The following is a 6,446-nucleotide window of genomic DNA, read 5'->3' as shown; positions in this document are numbered from 1 at the left end:
TCCTACTTTCTCTGACCCATAAACTTTTATCAAATGACCTTAACTCCTTCTCAGGAAAAATAAGCCATCAGACTAAAACTACGTAACCTCAACTTCCCACCACAAAATCCCTAAACTATCCCTTTCTCCTCCCTCCTGTTTTAATGTGGAGATCGTTTCTTACTATCAAAAGCAATTCATCCATCTATGCTTAGGTTCTTATCCTCTAGATTCTTCTCAGAAATTATACTCCCCCTCCCCAGCTCCCACCCACTAGCATTTAGCCAGGCTCATATCTCTCTAAACTTAAAGAAAAACAAAACAAAACAGAATAAAACCCTTCTTAACTCCATAGCATTCTCATCTGGTCTCTTATTTCCTTTTGTCCACTGTTTTTTTTTGTTTGTTTGTTTGTTTGTTTGTTTGTTTTAATTTGGCTTTATTGTCATCCCTCCCATTCTTCATTCTAAATCTGTCTCCTGGGCTCACTGTCCAACTGACATTGGTTTTCAAGGTCATCACTGTCCCCTGTAAGCATCCATTGAATGCTTTTGAGTTTTCAGTTTACTTAATGACTCAGCACCTGCCAATTCAATGGAATAATCCTTTTTCTTAAAACACTGTCTGGGTATCATCTCTTTTGCAAATCTTTTCCTGTCTCATTTGTTGACAATCACTTCTCATTAACCATTGAATATTGAAATCTGTCTGAAGTCCTTTGCTCTTCTCTCTTTACTCTCTCTCCAAATCATCCACTCCTTTGGCTTAATAGTAGACACCATCGGTGGCCTGCAGCTCCCCTTAAATCATCTTTACAAGTCTGTGGGCCTCTTCCCTAGTTTTGATCTGCTTGTTTTCAATGGCCCTTCAAATGACTTTCTTTGGGGCGTTGGAGCTGGTCTTAATGGATTTCTGGGATGGCTCCTACAACCTTGAAGGGGAAAGAGGTGGCTTACATTGAATGAGGTAGAGATGTCAGAACAGCCTCAGCATAGTTCTGAGGAAAAGATGTAAAGGCCCAGAGATGTGAGCATGCTAGAATTGTTTTATTCTATAATACCTCAGAACCAATGATGGAGGAGGTGAGAAAATAGCCCTGGTTCATAGGTGGATCAGCTTGGTACAAACTAAAACTAGACTGCAGCTGGTCTCCCACGTACTACATAATTCAGACATTGCTGTCCTGATAATGACTGGAACAGCTTCTTGAAGGGACATCTCAGGTACCAGTTTGGAGATGACACCCTATGAGACTGGAGTGTTGCTTTCAGGATGTAGCATATACCTTACGCCAGTAGTCATTGTGTGTTGTTCTGTCTCTGATAGGTAGAATATAAGAATCTGGGAGCCAAGGGGTGCAATTACAAAGAATCCACTCATCTCATTCCTAGTGACCCACATGTCTCCTGGGAAATTTATGCTGGGGAACCAGACCAAAGACAGGCTTTAATTACCATCTCTATGGTGACAAATGCCAAATCTATTATCAGACCCATAACTTTTTTTGTGAGCTCCAAATTTGAATATACAACCATATATCTAATATTCAAATTAGATACCTCAGAGGTATCTGAAACCTAGTATGTCGAAAACTGCACTTACCATCTCTCCCTTCCTAGGGTATATCATTACAAGTGAATAGTACTGCCATCTACTCAGGAACTCAAGCCTGAAATCTGGAGTCTTCTTTAAACTTTCTCATTCCTTTATCCACCATATCCAAACAACTATCAAGTTTTGCGAATTCTAACTTCCAAATACTACTCCTGTTTTCCAAGAGGAGGGACATCATTACTCCTCTCTACTCCTACTGTCACCACCCAAATTCAAACTGCATCATTTCTCACTTGGATATCGCAATAGCCTGCATGGTCCCTAATGATTCCCTGCCTTCTGGTACCCACACCATTGTGTAATCCTCTCTTTCAGTTCAAATAAATAGAACATAAGAAAAATGATGGGATGTCACTTCTGAGATGGCTACAAGAAGACTCTGACTTCCATCTTGTTCTCAGCCTCTCACTATCCTGCTTGCTCTGAGGGAAGCCAGTTACCACGTTGTGAGCTGCCCTATGGAGAAACTCACATTACAAGGATCTAAGGGGGAAGCCTCTAGCAATAGGCAGTGAGGAACTGAAGTCCTCAGTCCAACAGTCCATGAGGGATTGAATCCTGCCGCAGCCACATGAGTGAGCTCCTCTCTGTTGAGCTTCAGATTTGACAGCAACCCTGGCTGACACTTTGATTGCTGGCCTGTGAGGCCCTGAGCCAGTGGCAACTAGCTAAGCTGTGCAGGTACTCCTGACCCACACAAACTATGAGATACTGTTTGTTGTAAGATGCTAGGTTTGGGATAAATTTGTGACACAATAATAGATTCTGAATACAGCCTCCTAACTGGTTTGCTCTTGTTCATTCATTCTTACCTTCACCAGTCAATCTCCTCAAAGAAGCCAAAGTCTTATTTTAAAAGTGAAAATATAATCGTGTCATTTTCCTGTTTAAACCCTTAAATTGCCTCCTATTGTTGTTGGAATTGAGTCTGAAATTCTTATTCTGGCCTTTGAAGCCCCATGATCTAGCCCCTTCCTGCTTTTGAGTCTCATTTTACATTACTCTTCCCCTCACTCATCCTAATCCAATTCTGGCCTTCATCCAGGTTTTGGGTTGTTGCTGTTTTTAACGTACCACATTCCTTCCGATGTCACACACACTGCTTCCTCTGCCCCATACTCTTCACCTGCTGATTGCTATCCATCTTTTAAATCCCCCTCAGATGTCACCTCCCTCAGGAGGCTTTACTGATCCCATCTCAAACTAAGTTAAGTCCACCTGCTACACATCCCATAACACATCACACTAACATGACAAGGAATATTTGTCACTATTTGTTCTGACTTGCCTATCAAACTGTAGACTCCCTGAGGGCAGAGAAGATAACTCTCATGTTTATCACCAGTTTCTGGCATATAATAAGAACTTTATAAATAGTTCATGAAGAAAAGGAAAAATATGAACAATAAAAATCAATCTTTCATATTGCATTATAAAATATTATAATTATTTCAAGCCACCTTAAAAATTAAGCGCACCAAAAAGCATCCAATGTTTTACATGCCAAATGTTTGAGACTGATTATTCATGTGAAAGCTTTCAACCTATGATACAAAAGCAGTGTGAATTATACCAGATTTTAGACATTCAAGTGCATTTATTTGTCCAAGTATTCCTTCTCTCAACAAAGAGTTATTGAAAGTCTGCTCTGTGACAGGAAATTTTCTAAGCTCTGAACATCAGAGATAATAATGAAGTTTCTGTTCTGAGTAACTGGGTGGATGGCGATGCTGTTGACCTAGGTGGAAAAGACTAGGGAGGGGCAGATTATGGCAAATGTAAAAATATTTTTAATAAATTTAAAGCGTTATAGAAGCATATATTGTTGATTAACAATTACTGTTGTTCCTTCTATTTTGGGCATAATATCATTATTTATCAAATGGTAAGAAAGTTAGAGTTGAAAGTTCTAGAAACAATTCCAGATTTCTTCTGGCTTAAAAATGTTATTATTGTTTTAGTCTAAACTCCACAAATGCACGAACAATCTCTGAGTGTAGGAATCTAGATTCTATATACGTGTTCAATTTTCATAAGAATTTGGAGGGTTTTGAAGAGAATAATTAAGCAATTGCAAATGTAGTGTCCTTGACCTAGCAACTCTACTCCTAGGTGCTTCCAATTGCAAAGATACTGTTGAGTATCTCAGTAGCAAAATGAAACTTAGTTTCATCTACTTATGGGTAGCATCCTTGTGCTGACCCTGTAAAGCACACTGTTGTTTCAAAGGAAAATGTGGGGGGTGGGGGTGGAAGCCTGTTATGTATTAACTTTATAACTTTGAAACTAAAGGATATTTTAACTTACCCATTACCCAAGAGAAATGAAAACGTATGCTCACAGAAAAACCTGTGTGTAAATGTTTATAGTAGCTTTATTTATAATCACCAAAAACCAGAAACAACCCAAATGTCCTTCAACTTGTGAATAGATAAACAGACTGGTATATACACATGATGGAACACTAACTAGCCATTAAAACAACGAAATAGCAAATTATTGGTACATGCAACATGGATGAATCTCAAATGCATTACTAAGTAAAAGTATCTAGACTCAAAGGTTACATACTATATAATTCTATTTACACATTGTTTTGGAAAAGGCAAATTATGGGGACAGCGAACAGATCAGTCGCTGCCAAGGGTTGGGATGGGAATAGAGGTTGACTACAAAGGGACGTACTTGAGTGAAAGAATTTTATCTTACTGTTGTGGATTTACACAACCCTACTCATTTGTAAAAACTCAGAACTGTTCACTAAAAGGAGTAAATTTTACTCTATGTAAAGAGATATCATGCATTTGCATTGAGTTAGGAATGTCAAGATTAAAAATAGAACAATGGTCATGAAACCCAATGTTAAGTCAAAAACCCCTAAAGCCCAGAATGAACATACAATTTCACTATCCCCACAGCCCCTTTTCCTGGCAAATTGGCATCAATAGCACAGTCGAGGAAAACACCAGATACATGTATTAAGCAAGCATAGATTAAGAACTCTGTGGGTTTAAAGCTCTTCCTGATTGGAGGTCACTGAAGCTTGCTGAAACCACAGGGGCCAGTGAGAGTGGGAAGATTCACTGTTAGATATCATTTCCCAAGGCAATAGCATATTGATTAAATCTAAAAGAGATATGTCAAAATTACAAACTGGAAAAGAAAGTGGTTTGCAAAATACAAATTGAATTTCACTTCCCAATCCACCTTGACACGCAGAAGCACAAGCCAGCATAGAGCAACAAAAGTGAAGAAAGGCGAGCCATCACCAGAATCATCTGTGTTGAAATGCTGACCCCTGGTGTCCATAAGACATTAAATCATGTGATTCTGGGCTTAACCACTTGATCCGGTTTTTCAGCTGTTGGTACAGCTAATTATGAAAGAAACAATACACCTTTCAAATATAATTCAATATGGAAAATTGTGCTTGGCACAGAAAATGTGTGTTTGCTCTGCCACCATTCATTTCAGCCTGTCTACCATCCTCTTTCCAGGTATTTGTCACTTGTTCCATTTTTCCTGGGAAGAATACAATCATCTGAAGTAAATTAAGCCAGCACGCTCCCACGAAGCTAAATAAATAAATAAATAAATGAGAACATAAAGAAAAAGTAGATCATGTTTAATTTCTCATTAGGTCATATTCAATTGTTAGAATTATTTATTCTGCCTACCACCTGATTCTCATTCATTCTAATCTGAATTCTTGTGATACATGAGCCACTGCTTGGTTTCATGGTTAATGCATGATTTGCTTCTCAGATCATTTAATTGCTATCTTGTTTAGCCTTGGAGGAGCAATGAGAGTAATATTTTTAAAAAGATAACTATTAGTTCATGAGAAAATATTCATATCGAGAGAAATTTTCAAATGTTGCTTTGCTCATTCACTCATCAAAACATTAAAGTATGTACTGACTATATGCCAGGCTATATAAAAATAACCCTCTATTCCTTCTCTGTCCTAATACCCCCTCCGCCCCCTGCTTCCCTCATATATAACTGCCTCCCTATGTGAATCCTCTTCATTGCTTTAGAGCTTGTTGTATGGTCCTTTAATATTATTCCTTGGCCAGTCTCCCAATTCCCCTAAAATGTGGATCTGCCTCAGTTACTAGCATGACAAAGACAGCCCTATTAGTTCTATCAAGGCACCAAGGGTAAGAGGAAAATGATATCCAAGTAGAAGTTTCAGTCCAAGTCCTATAATCATCAGTTCATTCAGTACATGTGTGTTGAGTGAGCATCGGCTTATTTAGGTGCTGAGATAAATGATCAAATCTTAAGCATCACCATTTGCACATCTCATCATTGTTTTCTGGACCACTAAGAAAAACAATGCTAATTAAACTTGCTGCAATGCCTAAAAATGATAGTCTTATAGCTTTGAATTTTACTTCATATATTCTCAGAAATTTGGCAATTTCTTCGGCTTTCCACTGCTATGCTTAGCAAGTTATAGGCCACACTTTTGTGTGCATCTCAGAAAATGAAATCCTGCTTTGTGTGTTTATGGGTAGTCTCCTTGTGTAGGCACTATAAAGGATACGGTTGTTGCGTTAAAAGAAAACGAGGAAAAGGAAAAAGAGGCCTGATAAATATCAATATCATAATTTTGAAACTAAAGGATATTTTAACTCCTTCCCTTCCAAAAATATAGGACAAAACTTTAAACTGAAAACATTTTGGAGTGTGGTGATAGACAACAGTTTCATTCTTTTGCAGGTGGCTTTCTGGTTTTCCCAGCATCATTTATTAAAGAGGCTTTCCTTTCTCCACTGTATGTTTTTGGCTTCTTTGTAGAAAATTATTTGCCCATATAAATATGAGTTTACTTCTGAACTCTTGAT

The sequence above is a fragment of the Pteropus alecto genome, unplaced genomic scaffold (assembly GCF_000325575.1).
Source record: "Pteropus alecto unplaced genomic scaffold, ASM32557v1 scaffold20, whole genome shotgun sequence".
Taxonomy (NCBI): domain Eukaryota; kingdom Metazoa; phylum Chordata; class Mammalia; order Chiroptera; family Pteropodidae; genus Pteropus; species Pteropus alecto.
This window is presented reverse-complemented; position numbering follows the sequence as displayed.